The sequence below is a fragment of the Pleurodeles waltl genome, chromosome 4_1 (genome assembly GCF_031143425.1).
Source record: "Pleurodeles waltl isolate 20211129_DDA chromosome 4_1, aPleWal1.hap1.20221129, whole genome shotgun sequence".
Taxonomy (NCBI): Eukaryota; Metazoa; Chordata; class Amphibia; order Caudata; family Salamandridae; genus Pleurodeles; species Pleurodeles waltl.
Window position 1 is genome coordinate 10,977,581 of NC_090442.1, and position 19,041 is coordinate 10,996,621.

Sequence of the window (19,041 nt, forward strand, 5' to 3'; positions counted from 1 at the left end):
ACTGCTATTAGTATGGACACTAGGTGTAGCAGTAGGGGTTGTAGTGGTAGGAGCAGTGGTGCCTTTCTTTGGACAACTGGGATCTGTTGTCAATGGCCTTTTTCTTTACAAAAATAGCACCATGGTTTCTTTTCCTTGTTCTGATTAAAAGAGGATTTGGGCCCACCACCCCCACCAGAGTGTTTTTGTGGGCCTGATGAAGACTCATTTTTAGATTTGTCCCCACCCTTGTCAGAAGACTTACCATCCTTCTTTTTGTTGCCATCTTTGTCGCCCCCTGTATGAACTTTTCTGTTCACTCTTGTTCTGACCCATTTGTCTGCCTTCTTTCCCAATTCTTGGGGAGAGGTCAGATCAGAGTCCACCAAGTACTGGTGCAACAAATCAGACACACAATTATTAAGAATATGCTCTCTCAGGATCAAGTTATACAGGCTTTCAAAGTCAGTCACTTTACTGCCATTTAACCACCCCTCCAAGGCCTTCACTGAATGGTCAATGAAATCAACCCAGTCTTGTGAAGACTCCTTTTTGGTCTCTCTGAACTTTATCCTGTATTGTTCAGTGGTTAAGCCATAACCATCCAGGAGTGCATTGTTAAGAACTTGGAAATTATTGGCATCATTTTCTTTCACAGTAAGGAGCCTATCCCTACCTTTTCCACTAAATGATAGCCATAGGATAGCAGCTCACTGCCTTTGAGGGACATCCTGTACAACACAGGCCCTCTCAAGTGCAGCAAACCACTTGTTAATGTCATCCCCCTCCTTATAAGGGGGAACTATCTTGTGCAGATTCCTGGAATCATGCTCTTTTACAGGATGACTATGGGGAATACTGCTGCTGCCACCATGGGTTTCAAAACCCAACTTCTGTCTTTCCTTCTCTAGTTCAAAAGACTGTCTATCCAAATCCAGCTGTTGCTTTTTAAGCTTCAGTCTGGTTTGTTCCACCCTCAACTTATTGAGTTACCTCTCTAACATTCTGTCATCAGGGTTGGTGGGAGGGACATTCCTAGATACAGAGGTATGATGGGAATGAACAGAAGGAGACCTGTCCCTTACAGAAGCCACCCTAACAGCTTGGCTTACAGAAACATCACTACCAGTATGGTGAGAATACATGCTTTTGCTATGATGTGAGACAACACTATTTGTATGGTGTGGCTCATCATCATTACCAACTATGCTAGACTGTCTAGCAATGGGCAGGCTAGGGAGTTTCTTCCCTGCATCTTTTCCTGGGGTAGTCCCTGGATCAGATTGAGAACCATTAGCTACTTTTTCAACAGATGGGGCACTTATGGCCTTATCCTGTTCTCTAAGCATGTTAATTAACAGTTCTAAGGAAGGATTTTTCCCTACACTCAAACCTCTCTCTATGCAGAGACTCCTTGCTCCTTTCCAGCTAAGGTGATCATATGCAAGTTTGGACAGATCAACATTTTGGCCTGTGCCAGACATTTTTAGAGAGAGTTAAAGTGATAGAAAAAGAGAAAAAAGTTTTCAGAACTTTTTGGAAAGACAGAAAAAAACTTTTTAAACTTTTAAGAACTTTTTGAAAGTTTAGAAGTACTTTTCAGCACTTAGAAAACAGTGAAAAGAGGAAATGCAAAACTTTTTAGCTATGTGTACACACACTGACCTTGTTTTGTATATTTTTCTCTTATGAAAAGTACAATGACAAGAGTGGTAAGTAGTCTCAAAGCACTTATCCCACCACTGCACAACCAATGTAGGAGGCTGGACTGGCTTGTAGTGAGTACCAAGGGGTACTTGCACCTTGCACCAGGCCCAGTTATCCCTTATTAGTGTATAGGGTGTCTAGCAGCTTAGGCTGATAGATAATGGTAGCTTAGCAGAGCAGCTTAGGCTGAACTAGGAGATGTGTGAAGCTACTACAGTACCAGAAGTGTCACTTGCACAATATCATAAGAAAACACAATACACAGTTATACTAAAAATAAAGGTACTTTATTTTTATGACAATATGCCAAAGTATCTTAGAGTGTACCCTCAGTGAGAGGATAGGAAATATACACAAGATATATGTACACAATACCAAAAATATGCAGTATAGTCTTAAAAAACAGTGCAAACAATGTATAGTTACAATAGGATGCAATGGGGACACATAGGGATAGGGGCAACACAAACCATATACTCCAAAAGTGGAATGCGAACCATGAATGGACCCCAAACCTATGTGACCTTGTAGAGGGTCGCTGGGACTATTAGAAAATAGTGAGAGTTAGAAAATTAGCCCTCCCCAAGACCCTGAAAAGTGAGTGCAAAGTGCACTAAAGTTCCCCAAGAGACAAAGAAGTCGTGATAGAGGAATAATGCAGGAAAGACACAAACCAACAATGCAACAACTGTGGATTTCCAATCTAGGGTACCTGTGGAACAAGGGGACCAAGTCCAAAAGTCACAAGCAAGTCGGAGATGGGCATATGCCCAGGAAATGCCAGCTGTGGATGCAAAGAAGCTTCTACTGGACAGAAGAAGCTGAGGTTTCTGCAGGAACGAAAAGGGCTAGAGACTTCCCCTTTGGTGGACCGATCCCTCTCGCCGTGGAGAGTCGTGCAGAAGTGTTTTCCCGCTGAAAGAACGCCAACAAGCCTTGCTAGCTGCAAATCATGCGGTTAGCGTTTTTGGACGCTGCTGTGGCCCAGGAGGGACCAGGAGGTCGTAAATTGGACCAGGAGAGAGAGGGGACATCGAGCAAGACAAGGAGCCCTCTCAGGAGCAGGTAGCACCCGGAGAAGTGCCAGAAACAGGCACTACGAGGATGTGTGAAACAGTGCTCACCCAAAGTTACACAAAGGAGTCCCACGTCGCCGGAGACCAACTTAGAAAGTCGTGCAATGCAGGTTAGAGTGCCGTGGACCCAGGCTTGGCTGTGCACAAAGGATTTCCGCCGGAAGTGCACAGGGGCCGGAGTAGCTGCAAAAGTCGCGGTTCCCAGCAATGCAGTCTAGCGAGGTGAGGCAAGGACTTACCTCCACCAAACTTGGAATGAAGAGTCACTGGACTGTGGGGGCCACTTGGACACAGTTGCCGGATTCGAGGGACCTCGCTCGTCGTGCTGAGAGGAGACCCCAGGGACCGGTAATGCAGCTTTTTGGTGCCTGCGGTTGCAGGGGGAAGATTCCGTCGACCCACTGGAGATTTCTTCGGAGCTTCTAGTGCAGAGAGGAGGCAGACTACCCCCACAGCATGCACCACCAGGAAAACAGTCGAGAAGGCGGCAGGATCAGCGTTACAGAGTTGCAGTAGTCGTCTTTGCTACTTTGTTGCAGTGTTGCAGGCTTCCAGCGCGGTCAGCAGTCGATTCCTTGGCAGAAGGTGAAGAGAGAGATGCAGAGGAACTCTGATGAGCTCTTGCATTCGTTATCTAAAGTTTCCCCAGAGACAGAGACCCTAAATAGCCAGAAAAGAGGGTTTGGCTACTTAGGAGAGAGGATAGGCTACTAACACCTGAAGGAGCCTATTAGCAGGAGTCTCTGACGTCACCTGGTGGCACTGGCCACGCAGAGCAGTCCAGTGTGCCAGCAGCACCTCTGTTTCCAAGATGGCAGAGGTCTGGAGCACACTGGAGGAGCTCTGGACACCTCCCAGGGGAGGTGCAGGTCAGGGGAGTGGTCACTCCCCTTTCCTTTGTCCAGTTTCGCGCCAGAGAAGGGGCTAAGGGGTCCCTGAACCGGTGTAGACTGGCTTATGCAGAATTGGGCACATCTGTGCCCAAGAAAGCATTTCCAGAGGCTGGGGGAGGCTACTCCTCCCCCGCCTTCACACCATTTTCCAAAGGGAGAGGGTGTAACACCCTCTCGCAGAGGAAGTCCTTTGTTCTGCCATCCTGGGACAAGCCTGGCTTGACCCCAGGGGGGCAGAAGCCTGTCTGAGGGGTTGGCAGCAGCAGCAGCTGCAGTGAAACCCCAGAAAAGGCAGTTTGGCAGTACCAGGGTCTGTGCTACAGACCACTGGGATCATGGAATTGTACCAACAATGTCAGGATGGCATAGAGGGGGCAATTCCAAGATCTTAGACATGTTACATGGCCATATTCGGAGTTACCATTGTGAAGCTACATATAGGTATTGACCTATATGTAGTGCACGCGTGTAATGGTGTCCCCGCACTCACAAAGTTCAGGGAATTGGCTCTGAACAATGTGGGGGCACCTTGGCTAGTGCCAGGGTGCCCTCACACTAAGTAACTTTGCACCTAACCTTTACCAGGTAAAGGTTAGACATATAGGTGACTTATAAGTTACTTAAGTGCAGTGTAAAATGGCTGTGAAATAACGTGGACGTTATTTCACTCATGCTGCAGTGGCAGGCCTGTGTAAGAATTGTCAGAGCTCCCTATGGGTGGCAAAAGAAATGCTGCAGCCCATAGGGATCTCCTGGAACCCCAATACCCTGGGTACCTCAGTACCATAGACTAGGGAATTATAAGGCTGTTCCAGTAAGCCAATGTAAATAGGTAAAATTGGTCACTAGCCTGTTAGTGACAATTTAGAAAGAAATGAGAGAGCATAACCACTGAGGTTCTGATTAGCAGAGCCTCAGTGAGACAGTTAGTCACTACACAGGTAACACATTCAGGCACACTTATGAGCACTGGGGCCCTGGTGAACAGGGTCCCAGTGACACATACAACTAAAACAACATATATACAGTGAAAAATGGGGGTAACATGCCAGGCAAGATGGTACTTTCCTACACCTTCCCTCAGGATCTTTAGCCCAGCGGTCCAGCACCCGGGCCTTTCCTTCCAGCCCTTGTTGCTGGTCCCACAGGTTGCATGTCAGGAGTTCTAGGTCAGCCAGTGTCCGTTCATTGTGCTTGAGTCTGTCAGCCATTTTGCACTGATCATCCTACAGGAGGGCATAGCAGCTACCACATCTCCATTTTCCATATCAAGGCTTCACTAGTGTCTTGGATGGCTAGGGTGATGGGTTCAAGTGAAGTGGACTGCTGAACACTCAACATCTGAGATGGGCTATGCGACCAAACTCCTTCCTTCGCAGTCAGCCCCTGCTCTCCCAGCTCTCAGGACCTTTCCACTTTGAGTGCCTCCCCATCTCTCTGCAGCCCTATGGGGCACGCAACAGTCCACTGTGGCACAGTAGCAAGGCTGAGTGATACGCAGCCTACCAGGCGATCAGCAGGATCTCCAGGTAACACAGCCAAGGCAGGTCTGCTCAACAAAATGCCCACACCAAGCCGTGGAATGTCCCAGGCAATCCTTGCTGATAGTCAGACGCAGTCCATTCCTCTCTGCTCAAGGGCCCAGCAACGCAGTCTCCTGAGCCCCACTGGAATCAGTAAGGCTCCCAAGCCAGCACTCTTACAGAGTAATCCCACCTGTAGCAAACCACAACTGTCAGGGCGCTGCAGCCACCTTTTTGGGCTGCGGCTCCCGTGCACGCCAAAACCAACTTTTGGGACTACAAGGGTCCCCTGGGCCCCAGAACGTGCCTCACAGTGTTCCTCCGCCCTTCAGCGAGGGTCCGGGTGGTCAGAGGGGCAAGAGGGGGCAGCAGGGAGTTCTGGATGTCACCGGAGGACGGCACGACACCAGGAGCACCGAATTGTGCGTTCTACTTCATCAATACTTAGCCACATTCCCACAATCCAGAAAACAGCTGGTGCGTAAAATAGTTAAACTGCACATGAAAAATATAATTGAACCAGTGAGCCTGGAGATGTGGAAAGTTACAAACCACAATAATGCTTTGGCAAGTATGGCACAAGAAGCATCCAGTACCAGTTCTGGTTGAGCGTCCGTCGGTGGAGGCATTGTGGGCTGGCTCACACGTCATTCTGCTCCCATCCGTGTGGGCGTTCTCAGGCTATTGTTCTTCCGCCCTCTGCACTGAGAGGCGATAGGGGATAGTTTTGTGGGATTAAGACACTGGATGACGTATACGAAGGAGATAGGCCCTAACGGCTTGAGATTTTATATACTGACTTTGGTCTCCCATCCTCCCAACAATGGAGGTACAGACAATTACCGCACTTTCTGAGAAGCAGACTTGGCCCAGCCCTATAACACTATTTACACGGCTTACAACTAAGGCGTACTGGCAAACGTGCTTTAACATAGATTATGCTGACAGGTCAGGCTTAATGGAGATTGTGGAAAGTACACTCTTTTTGGCACGGTTACCCCCACTTTTTGCTTGCTGTCAGTATGTTTTGACTGGGTTCAATGGGATCCTGCTAACCAAGACCCCAGTGACTGTGCTGTCTCCTTCTAAATTTGGTTGCTCCTGACTTAGTACACCCCACAATTGGCATACTGGTGTCCCCATGTAAGTCCCTAGTATATAGGACCTAGGCAACCAGGGCATTGGGGCACCAGGGGTTCCCCATGGGCAGCAGCATGTATTATGCCACCCATGGGAGCCCATGCAAAATGTGCCCGCAGGCCTACCATTGCAGCCTGCATGAAAAGGCACATGCACCCTTTCACTTCAGATCACTGTACGTCACCCCTATGGCAGGGCCTCCTAGCCCAGAGGGCAGAGTGCAAATAACTGTGTGTGAGGACACCCCTGCATGAGCAGAGGTGCCCCTATGAACTCCAGCTCTATTTTCCTGGACTTCGTGAGTGCGGGGACGCCATTACCCATGTACTGGACATAGGTCACTACATGTGTCCAGCTACATAATTGTAACTCCGAACCTGGGCCTGTTTGGTATCAAACATGTCAGACTCATATCCCAATACTGTTGCCAGTACTGGTTGTATGATTCCATGCACTTGGGGGCTCCTTAGAGGACCCCCAACATTGCTCCTATCAGTTTTCTGGGGTTTTCCGGGCAGCCCATTACTGCTGCTACCCCACAGACAGGTTTCTGCCCTCCTGCTGCTTGACCAGCTCAAGCCCAGGAAGGCAGAACAAAGGATTTCCTTTGGGAGAGAGAGGCAGCACCCTCTCCCTTTGGAAATAGGTGTTACATGGCTTGGGAGGGGTAGCCTCCCCAAGCCACTGGTATGCTGTGAAGGGCACATTTGGTGTCCTGCTTGCATAAACCGGTTTGCACCCCTGGTCCCTGCTCTGGCACGAAACTGGACAATGGAAAGGGGAGTGACCACTCCCCTGTTTATCACCACCCCAGGGGTGGTGCCCAGAGCGCCTCCAGGTGGCCACTTGATTCTGCCATAATGAATTCAAGGTGAGCAGAGGCCCCTGGGAGATCTGAGTTCAGCCCCTCCTGATAGGTGGTCACCCTGCTAGGTGACCAATCCCCCTTCCTGGGCTATTAGGGTCTCCCTCCAGGGTGGGTCTTCAGATCCAACGTGCAAGATTCCAGCAGGACTCCTCTGCATCATTTACTTCATCTTCTGGCCACCAGGGCTGCAACTGGACCCTCCAGGAACCAACAATCTGCAACTCCATCAATGACTCTGCTTTGCAACATTGTTTCTCCAGCTCCTTAAAGCAACTGCAACATTTCCCTAGCTGTGCATCCTCTGAGGATGATGAGTCTTCAGCCTGCACAAGAAGCAAGAAGGAATCTCCTTTGGAGTGAAGGAGTCACCCCCTTGCATCTGCAGGCACCAACTTCAACGATGTCTGGCAGCATGGATCTTCTCTCCTGCAAAACTGTGTGGATCCTGCAACACAGGTCGTGGTCTGGAGTGGTGCCCTCGGTCCTCTCTACCAGCTATCCAAATTGGGAGACAGTAAGTGTAGGAGGCTGGACTGGCTTATAGTGAGTACCAAGGGGTACTTACACCTTGCACCAGGCCCAGGTATCCCTTATTAGTGTATAGGGTGTCTAGCAGCTTAGGCTGATAGATAATGGTAGCTTAGCAGAGCAGCTTAGGCTGAACTAGGAGACGAGTGAAGCTCCTACAGTACCACTAGTGTGACTTGCACAATATCATAAGAAAACACAATACACAGATATACTAAAAATAAAGGTACTTTATTTTTATGACAATATGCCAAAGTATCTCAGAGTGTACCCTCAGTATGAGGATAGCAAATATAGTCAAGATATATGTACACAACACCAAAAATATGCAGTATAGTCTTAGAAAACAGTGCAAACAATGTATAGTTACAATAGGATGCAATGGGGACACATAGGGATAGGGGCAACACAAACCATACACTCCAAAAGTGGAATGCGAACCACGAATGGACCCCAAACCTATGTGACCTTGTAGAGGGTCGCTGGGACTATTAGAAAATAGTAAGGGTTAGAAAAATAGCCCACCCCAAGACCCTGAAAAGTGAGTGCAAAGTGCACTAAAGTTCCCCAAAGGACAAAGAAGTCGTGATAGGGGAATTCTTCAGGAAAGACACAAACCAGCAATGCAATAACGATGGATTTCCAGTCGAGGGTACCTGTGGAACAAGGGGACCAAATCCAAAAGTCACAAGCCAGTCGGAGATGGGCAGATGCCCAGGAAATGCCAGCTGTGGGTGCAAAGAAGCTGCTACAGGACAGTAGAAGCTGAGGATTCTGCAGGAACGACAAGGGCTAGAGATTTCCCCTTCAGAGGATGGATCCCACACGCCGTGGAGAGTCGTGCAGAAGTGTTTTCCCGCCGAAAGACCGCAAACAAGCCTTGCTAGCTGCAAATCGTGCGGTTAGGGTTTTTGGATGCTGCTGTGGCCCAGGAGGGACCAGGTTGTCGCCAATTGCGTCTGGGGACAGAGGGTGCATAGAGCAAGACAAGGAGCCCTCTCAGAAGCAGGCAGCACCCGCAAAAGTGCCGGAACAGGCACTACGAAGAAGAGTGAAACGGTGCTCACCCGAAGTTGCACAAAGGAGTCCAATGCCGCCGGAGACCAACTTAGAAAGTCGTGCAATGCAGGTTAGAGTGCCGTGGACCCAGGCTTGGCTGTGCACGAAGGATTTCCGCTGGAAGTGCACAGAGGCCGGAGTAGCTGCAAAAGTTGCGGTTCCCAGCAAAGCAGTCTGGCGTGGGGAGGCAAGGACTTACCTCCACCAAACTTGGACTGAAGAGTCACTGGACTGTGGGAGTCACTTGGACAGAGTTGCTGGATTCGAGGGACCTCGCTCGTCGTGCTGAAAGGAGACCCAGGGTACCGGTAATGCAGTTCTTTGGTGCCTGCGGTTGCAAGGGGACGATTCCGTCGGCCCACTGGAGATTTCTTCGGAGCTTCTAGTGCAGAGAGGAGGCAGACTACCCCCACAGCATGCACCACCAGAAAACAGTCGAGAAGGCGGCAGGATCAGCGTTACACAGTTGCAGTAGTCGTCTTCGCTACTTTGTTGCAGTTTTGCAGGCTTCCAGCGCGGTCAGCAGTCGATTCCTTGGCAGAAGGTGAAGAGAGAGATGCAGAGGAACTCTGATGAGCTCTTGCATTCGTTATCTAAGGAATTCCCCAAAGCAGAGACCCTAAATAGCCAGAAAAGAGAGTTTGGCTACTTAGGAGAGAGGATAGGCTAGCAACACCTGAAGGAGCCTATCAGAAGGAGTCTCTGACGTCACCTGCTGGCACTGGCCACTCAGAGCAGTCCAGTGTGCCAGCAGCACCTCTGTTTCCAAGATGGCAGAGGTCTGGAGCACACTGGAGGAGCTCTGGGCACCTCCCAGGGGAGGTGCAGGTCAGGGGAGTGGTCACTCCCCTTTCCTTTGTCCAGTTTCGCGCCAGAGCAGGGTTGAGGGGTCCCTGAACCGGTGTAGACTGGCTTATGCAGAAATGGGCACCATCTGTGCCCATGAAAGCATTTCCAGAGGCTGGGGGAGGCTACTCCTCCCCTGCCTTCACACCATTTTCCAAAGGGAGAGGGTGTAACACCCTCTCTCAGAGGAAGTCCTTTGTTCTGCCATTCTGGGCCAAGCCTGGCTGGACCCCAGGAGGGCAGAAACCTGTCTGAGGGGCTGGCAGCAGCTGCAGTGAAACCCCTGAAAAGGCAGTTTGGCAGTACCAGGGTCTGTGCTACAGACCACTGGGATCATGGGATTGTGCCAACTGTGCCAGGATGGCATAGAGGGGGCAATTCCATGATCATAGACATGTTACATGGCCATATTCGGAGTTACCATTGTGAAGCTGCACATAGGTAGTGACCTATGTGTAGTGCACGCGTGTAATGGTGTCCCCGCACTCACAAAGTCCGGGGAATTTGCCCTGAACAATGTGGGGGCACCTTGGCTAGTGCCAGGGTGCCCTCACACTAAGTAATTTTGCACCTAACCTTTACCAGGTAAAGGTTAGACATATAGGTGACTTATAAGTTACTTAAGTTCAGTGGTAAATGGCTGTGAAATAACGTGGACGTTATTTCACTCAGGCTGCAGTGGCAGGCCTGTGTAAGAATTGTCAGAGCTCCCTATGGGTGGCAAAAGAAATGCTGCAGCCCATAGGGATCTCCTGGAACCCCAATACCCTGGGTACCTCAGTACCATATACTAGGGAATTATAAGGGTGTTCCAGTAAGCCAATGTAAATTGGTAAAATTGGTCACTAGCCTGTTAGTGACAATTTGAAAGAAATGAGAGAGCATAACCACTGAGGTTCTGGATAGCAGAGCCTCAGTGAGACAGTTAGTCATAACACAGGTAACACTTTCAGGCACACTTATGAGCACTGGGGCCCTGGCTGGCAGGGTCCGAGTGACACATACAACTAAAACAACATATATACAGTGAAATATGGGAGTAACATGCCAGGCAAGATGGTACTTTCCTACGCAACCCCCCCCCCCAAACGAAGGACAATAAGACTAGTCATTCCCTGATGGGTCTTCATTGTCTAAGTGGAAATATCTGGAGAGTCCATCTGCATTGGAGTGGGTACTCCCAGGTCTATGTTCCACTGTATAGTCCATTCCCTGTAGGGATATGGACCACCTCAACAATTTAGGATTTTCACCTTTCATTTGTTTTAGCCAAAGTAGAGGTTTGTGGTCTGTCTGAACAATGAAGTGAGTTCCAAACAGGTATGGCCTCAACTTCTTCAGTGCCCAGACCACAGCAAAGGCCTCCCTCTTAATGGCAGACCAACGCTTTTCTCTAGGGGTCAACCTCCTACTAATAAAAGCAACAGGTTGATCCTGGCCCTCAGAATTAAGTTGTGATAGGACTGCCCCTACTCCTAATTCAGATGCATCAGTTTCGACATAGAATGTTTTAGAGTAACAAGTGCTTTTCAGGACAGGTGCAGAGCACATGGCCTGCTTCAGCTCCTCAAAAGCTTTCTGACAGTTTGCTGTCCATAATACCTTCTTAGGCATTTTCTTGGATGTGAGTTCATTAAGAGCGGCTGCAATTGAGCCATAGTTCTTAATGAACCTCCTGTAGTACCCAGTGAGGCCTAAAAAGGCTCTCACCTGAGTCTGAGTAGTAGGGGGAACCCAATCAATAATTGTTTGGATTTTCCCCTGAAGTGGTGCAATCTGTTCCCCACCAACAAGGTGTCCCAGATAAACCACCTTTCCCTGTCCTATCTGGCACTTTGAAGCCTTGATAGTGAGGCCTGCCTTCTGCAGGGCCTCCAAAACGTTCCATAGGTGGACCAGGTGATCATCCCAGCTGGAGCTAAAGACAGCTATATCATCCAAATATGCTGCACTAAAAGCTTCCAGCCCTTGCAGGACTGTGTTCACCAACCTCTGAAAAGTGGCAGGTGCATTTTTCAATCCAAAAGGCATTACTGTGAATTGGTATTGGGCTCCAATGGTTGAAAATGCAGTTTTAGGTTTAGCATCTTCTGATAGTTTGATCTGCCAATACCCTGCAGTCAAATCAAAAGTGCTTAGATACTTGGCAGATGCCAGTGTATATATGAGCTCATCTGCCTTGGGTATAGGGTGAGCATCAGTTTTGGTTACCTGGTTGAGACCTCTGTAGTCTACACAAAACCGCATTTCCTTCTTTCCATCTTTGGAATGCGGTTTTGATACAAGTACCACAGGATAAGCCCATGGACTTTCAGAGTGCTCAACCACTCCCAGTTCTAACATTTTCTGCACCTCTTGCTTTATGCAGTCTCTGACATGGTCAGGCTGCCTATAGATTTTACTTTTGACAGGCAAGCTGTCTCCAGTATCTATCGTGTGCTCACACCAAGAAGTGGTACCTGGCACAGTAGAGAAGAGTTCAGAAAACTGACCCAGGAGATTTATGCAATGGTCTTTCTGCTCAGCAGTAAGACAATCAGCCAAAACTACCCCTTCCACCAGAGCATCTTGTTCTGTGGAAGAGAAGAGATCAGGAAGAGGATCACTGTCTTCTTCCTGTCCCTCATCAGTTGCCATGAGCAGGGTGAGATCAGCCCTGTCATAGTAGGGTTTCAGGCGATTGACATGGAGCACCCTAAGGGGACTCCTGGCAGTGCCTAAGTCAACTAAGTAGGTGACTTCACCCTTTTTCTCAACAATTGTGTGGGGTCCACTCCATTTATCTTGGAGTGCTCTTGGGGCCACAGGCTCCAAGACCCACACTTTCTGCCCTGGTTGGTACTGAACCAAAACCGCCTTCTGGTCATGCCATTGCTTTTGGAGCTCTTGGCTGGCCTGAAGGTTTTTACTGGCCTTTTTCATATACTCAGCCATCCTTGATCTGAGGCCAAGTACATAATCCACAATATCTTGCTTTGGAGCTTTTAAAGGTTGTTCCCAACCCTCCTTGACAAGTGTTAGTGGACCCCTAACAGGGTGTCCAAAGAGGAGTTCAAAGGGGCTGAAGCCCACTCCTTTCTGGGGTACCTCCCTGTAGGCAAAAAGGAGGCATGGTAAAAGGATATCCCATCTCCTGCGGAGTTTTTCAGGGAGTCCCATAATCATGCCTTTGAGAGTTTTGTTAAATCTCTCCACCAGTCCATTTGTTTGTGGATGATAGGGTGTGGTGAATTTGTTTGTCACCCCATACTCCTTCCACATGGCCTTTAAGTAAGCAGACATGAAATTGCTTCCTCTGTCTGAAACTACCTCTTTTGGGAAGCCCACCATGGAAAATATTCCCAGGAGGGCCTTTGCCACTGCAGGAGCTGTAGTGGTCCTTAGAGGGATTGCTTCAGGATATCTGGTGGCATGGTCCCCTACCACCAAGATAAACCTATTGCCTGAAGCAGTAGGAGGGTCAAGGCGGTGTAGGAGGCTGGACTGGCTTGTAGTGAGTACCAAGGGGTACTTGCACCTTGCACCAGGCCCAGTTATCCCTTATTAGTGTATAGGGTGTCTAGCAGCTTAGGCTGATAGATAATGGTAGCTTAGCAGAGCAGCTTAGGCTGAACTAGGAGACGTGTGAAGCTACTACAGTACCACTTAGTGTCATATGCACAATATCATAAGAAAACACAATACACAGTTATACTAAAAATAAAGGTACTTTATTTTTATGACAATATGCCAAAGTATCTTAGAGTGTACCCTCAGTGAGAGGATAGGAAATATACACAAGATATATATACACAATAGCAAAAATATGCAGTATAGTCTTAGAAAACAGTGCAAACAATGTATAGTTACAATAGGATGCAATGGGGAAACATAGGGATAGGGGCAACACAAACCATATACTCCAAAAGTGGAATGCGAACCACGAATGGACCCCAAACCTATGTGACCTTGTAGAGGGTCGCTGAGACTATTAGAAAATAGTGGGAGTTAGAAAAATAACCCTCCCCAAGACCCTGAAAAGTGAGTGCAAAGTGCACTAAAGTTCCCCTAAGGACAAAATAGTCGTGTTAGAGGAATAATGCAGGAAAGACACAAACCAGCAATGCAACAACTGTGGATTTCCAATCTAGGGTACCTGTGGAACAAGGGGACCAAGTCCAAAAGTCACAAGCAAGTCGGAGATGGGCAGATGCCCAGGAAATGCCAGCTGCGGGTGCAAAGAAGCTTCGACTGGACAGAAGAAGCTGAGGTTTCTGCAGGAACGAAAAGGGCTAGGGACTTCCCCTTTGGTGGACGGATCCCTCTCGCCTTGGAGAGTCGTGCAGAAGTGTTTTCCCGCCGGAAGGACGCCAACAAGCCTTGCTACACGTAAATCGTGCGTTTGGCGTTTTTGGACGCTGCTGGGGCCCAGGAGGGACCAGGAGGTCGCAAATTGGACCTGAAGAGAGAGGGGACGTCGAGCAAGACAAAGAGCCCTCACTGAAGCAGGTAGCACCCGGAGAAGTGCCAGAAACAGGCACTACGAGGATGCGTGAAACGGTGCTCGCCGAAGTTGCACAAAGGAGTCCCACGTCGCCGGAGACCAACTTAGAAAGTCGTGCAATGCAGGTTAGAGTGCCGTGGACCCAGGCTTGGCTGTGCACAAAGGATTTCCGCCGGAAGTGCACAGGGGCCAGAGTAACTGCAAAGTCGCGGTTCCCAGCAATTCAGCCCAGCGAGGTGAGGCAAGGACTTACCTCCACCAAACTTGGGCTGAAGAGTCACTGGACTGTGGGGGTCACTTGGACAGAGTCGCTGGATTCGAGGGACTTCGCTCGTCGTGCTGAGAGGAGACCCAAGGGACCGGTAATGCAGCTTTTTGGTGCCTGCGGTTGCAGGGGGAAGATTCCGTCGACCCACGGGAGATTTCTTCGGAGCTTCTGGTGCAGAGAGGAGGCAGGCTACCCCCACAGCATGCACAAGCAGGAAAACAGTCGAGAAGGCGGCAGGATCAGCGTTACAGAGTTGCAGTAGTCGTCTTTGCTACTATGTTGCAGGTTTGCAGGCTTCCAGCGCGGTCAGCGGTCGTTTCCTTATCAGAAGGTGAAGAGAGAGATGCAGAGGAACCCGGCTGAGCTCATGCATTCGTTATCTAAAGTTTCCCCAGAGACAGAGACCCTAAATAGCCTGAAAAGAGGGTTTGGCTACCTAGGAGAGAGGAAAGGCTACTAACACCTGAAGGAGTCTATCAGCAGGAGTCTCTGACGTCACCTGGTGGCACTGGCCACTCAGAGCAGTCCAGTGTGCCAGCAGCACCTCTGTTTCCAAGATGGCAGAGGTCTGGAGCACACTGGAGGAGCTCTGGACACCTCCCAGGGGAGGTGCAGGTCAGGGGAGTGGTCACTCCCCTTTCCTTTGTCCAGTTTCGCGCCAGAGCAGGGGCTAAGGGGTCCCTGAACCGGTGTAGACTGGCTTATGCAGAATTGGGCACATCTGTGCCCAACAAAGCATTTCCAGAGGCTGGGGGAGGCTACTCCTCCCCTGCCTTCACACCATTTTCCAAAGGGAGAGGGTGTCACACCCTCTCTCAGAGGAAGTTCTTTGTTCTGCCATCCTGGGCCAGGCCTGGCTGGACCCCAGGAGGGCAGCTGCCTGTCTGAGGGGTTGGCAGCAGCAGCAGCTGCAGTGAAACCCCAGGAAGGGCAGTTTGGCAGTACCAGGGTCTGTGCTACAGACCACTGGGATCATGGGATTGTGCCAACTATGCCAGGATGGTATAGAGGGGGCAATTCCATGATCATAGACATGCTACATGGCCATATTCGGAGTTACCATGGTGAAGCTACATATAGGTAGTGACCTATATGTAGTGCACGCGTGTAATGGTGTCCCCGCACTCACAAAGTTCAGTGAATTGGCTCTGAACAATGTGGGGGCACCTTGGCTAGTGCCAGGGTGCCCTCACACTAAGTAACTTTGCACCTAACCTTTACCAGGTAAAGGTTAGACATATAGGTGACTTATAAGTTACTTAAGTGCAGTGTAAAATGGCTGTGAAATAACGTGGACGTTATTTCACTCAGGCTGCAGTGGCAGGCCTGTGTAAGAATTGTCAGAGCTCCCTATGGGTGGCAAAAGAAATGCTGCAGCCCATAGGGATCTCCTGGAACCCCAATACCCTGGGTACCTCAGTACCATATACTAGGGAATTATAAGGGTGTTCCAGTAAGCCAATGTAAATTGGTAAAAATGGTCACTAGCCTGTCAGTGACAATTTGGAAAGAAATGAGAGAGCATAACCACTGAGGTTCTGATTAGCAGAGCCTCAGTGAGACAGTTAGTCACTACACAGGTAACACATTCAGGCACACTTATGAGCACTGGGGCCCTGGGTTACCAGGGTCCCATTGACACATACAACTAAAACAACATATATACAGTGAAAAATGGGGGTAACATGCCAGGCAAGATGGTACTTTCCTACAGGCGGCCAACTATGTCAACCCCTACCCTTTCAAAGGGAACCCCAACCACAGGCAGTGGAATAACGGGTGCCTTTGGGGTGCCACCTGTCTTGCCACTGGCTTGACAGGTTTCACAGGACTTACAAAAATCTTTTGTGTCCTCAGACATTCTAGGCCAATGAAACAAGGGAACAAGCCTGTCCCAAGTTTTCATTTGCCCCAAATGTCCAGCAAGGGGAATGTCGTGAGCAAGAGTTAGGAGGAACTTTCTGTACTCCTGAGGAATCACCAATCTCCTGGCAGCTCCAGGCTTTGGATCCCTTGCTTCAGTGTACAAGAGGTTGTCCTCTGTAGGAGGCTGGACTGGCTTGTAGTGAGTACCAAGGGGTACTTGCACCTTGCACCAGGCCCAGTTATCCCTTATTAGTGTATAGGGTATCTAGCAGCATAGGCTGATAGATAATGGTAGCTTAGCAGAGCAGCTTAGGCTGAACTAGGAGACGAGTGAAGCTCCTACAGTACCACTAGTGTCACTTGCACAATATCATAAGAAAACACAATACACAGATATACTAAAAATAAAGGTACTTTATTTTTATGACAATATGCCAAGGTATCTCAGAGTGTACCCTCAGTATGAGGATAGCAAATATACACAAGATATATGTACACAATACCAAAAATATGCAGTATAGTCTTAGAAAACAGTGCAAACAATGTATAGTTACAATAGGATGCAATGGGGACACATAGGGATAGGGGCAACACAAACCATATACTCCAAAAGTGGAATGCGAACCACGAATGGACCCCAAACCTATGTGACCTTGTAGAGGGTCGCTGGGACTATTAGAAAATAGTGAGAGTTAGAAAAATAACCCTCCCCAAGACCCTGAAAAGTGAGTGCAAAGTGCACTAAAGTTCCCCAAAGGACATAGAAGTCGTGATAGGGAAATTCTGCAGGAAAGACACAAACCAGCAATGCAACAATGATGGATTTCCAGTCGAGGGTATCTGTGGAACAAGGGGACCAAGTCCAAAAGTCACAAGCAAGTCGAAGATGGGCAGATGCCCAGAAAATGCCAGCTGTGGGTGCAAAGAAGCTGCTACTGGACAGTAGAAGCTTAGGTTTCTGCAGGAACGACAAGGGCTAGAGACTTCCCCTTTGGAGGATGGATCCCACACGCCGTGGAGAGTCGTGCAGAAGTGTTTTCCCGCCGAAAGACCGCCAACAAGCCTTGCTAGCTGCAAATCATGCAGTTAGTGTTTTTGGATGCTGCTGTGGCCCAGGAGGGACCAGGATGTCGCCAATTGCGTCAGGGGACAGAGGTGGCGTCGAGCAAGACAAGAAGCCCTCTCAGCAGCAGGCAGCACCCGGAGAAGTGCCAGAAACAGACACTACGAGGATGTGTGAAACGTTGCTCACCCGAAGTCTCACAAAGGAGTCCCACGTCGCCGGAGACCAACTTAGAAAGTCGTGCAATGCAGGTTAGAGTGCTGTGGACCCAGGCTTGGCTGTGCACAAAGGATTTCCGCCGGAAGTGCACAGAGGCCGGAGTAGCTGCAAAAGTCGCGGTTCCCAGCAATGCAGTCTGGCGTGGGGAGGCAAGGACTTACCTCCACCAAACTTGGACTGAAGAGTCACTGGACAGTGGGAGTCACTTGGACACAGTTGCTGGATTCAAGGGACCTCGCTCGTCGTGCTGAGAGGAGACCCAGGGGACCGGTGATGAAGATCTTTGGTGCCTGCGGTTGCAGGGGGAAGATTCCGTCGACCCACGGGAGATTTCTTCAGAGCTTCTAGTGCAGAGAGGAGGCAGACTACCCCCACAGCATGCACCACCAGGAAAACAGTCGAGAAGGTGGCAGGATCAGCGTTACAGAGTTGCAGTAGTCGTCTTAGCTACTTTGTTGCAGTTTTGCAGGCTTCCAGCGCGGTCAGCAGTCGATTCCTTGGCAGAAGGTGAAGAGAGAGATGCAGAGGAACTCGGATGAGCTCTTGCATTCGTTATCTAAAGAATCCCCAGAGACAGAGACCCTAAATAGCCAGAAAAGAGGGTTTGGCTACCTAGGAGAGAGGATAGGCTAGCAACACCTGAAGGAGCCTACCAGAAGGAGTCTCTGACGTCACCTGGTGGCACTGGCCACTCAGAGCAGTCCAGTGTGCCAGCAGCACCTCTGTTTCCAAGATGGCAGAGGTATGGAGCACACTGGAGGAGCTCTGGACACCTCCCAGGGGAGGTGCAGGTCAGGGGAGTGGTCACTCCCCTTTCCTTTGTCCAGTAACGCGCCAGAGCAGGGCTAAGGGGTCCCTGAACCGGTGTAGACTGGCTTATGCAGAAATGGGCACCAAATGTGCCCATGAAAGCATTTCCAGAGGCTGGGGGAGGCTACTCCTCCCCTGCTTTCACACCATTTTCCAAAGGGAGAGGGTGTAACACCCTCTCTCAGAGGAAGTCCTTTGTTATGCCATCCTGGGACAAGCCTGGCTTGACAACAGGAGGGCAGAAACCTGTCTGAGGGGTTGGCAGCAGCAGCAGTGAAACCCCAGGAAAGGCAGTTTGGCAGTACCAGGGTCTGTGCTACAGACCACTGGGATCATGGGATTGTGCCAACTATGCCAGGATGGCATAGAGGGGGCAATTCCATGATCATAGACATGTTGCATGGCTATATTCGGAGTTACCATTGTGAAGCTACATATAGGTAGAGACCTATATGTAGTGCACGCGTGTAATGGTGTCCCCGCACTCACAAAGTCCGGGGAATTGGCCCTGAACAATGTGGGAGCACCTTGGCTAGTGCCAGGGTGCCCTCACACTAAGTAACTTTGCACCTAACCTTTACCAGGTAAAGGTTAGACATATAGGTGACTTATAAGTTACTTAAGTGCAGTGTAAAATGGCTGTGAAATAACGTGGACGTTATTTCACTCAGGCTGCACTGGCAGGCCTGTGTAAGAATTGTCTAAGCTCCCTA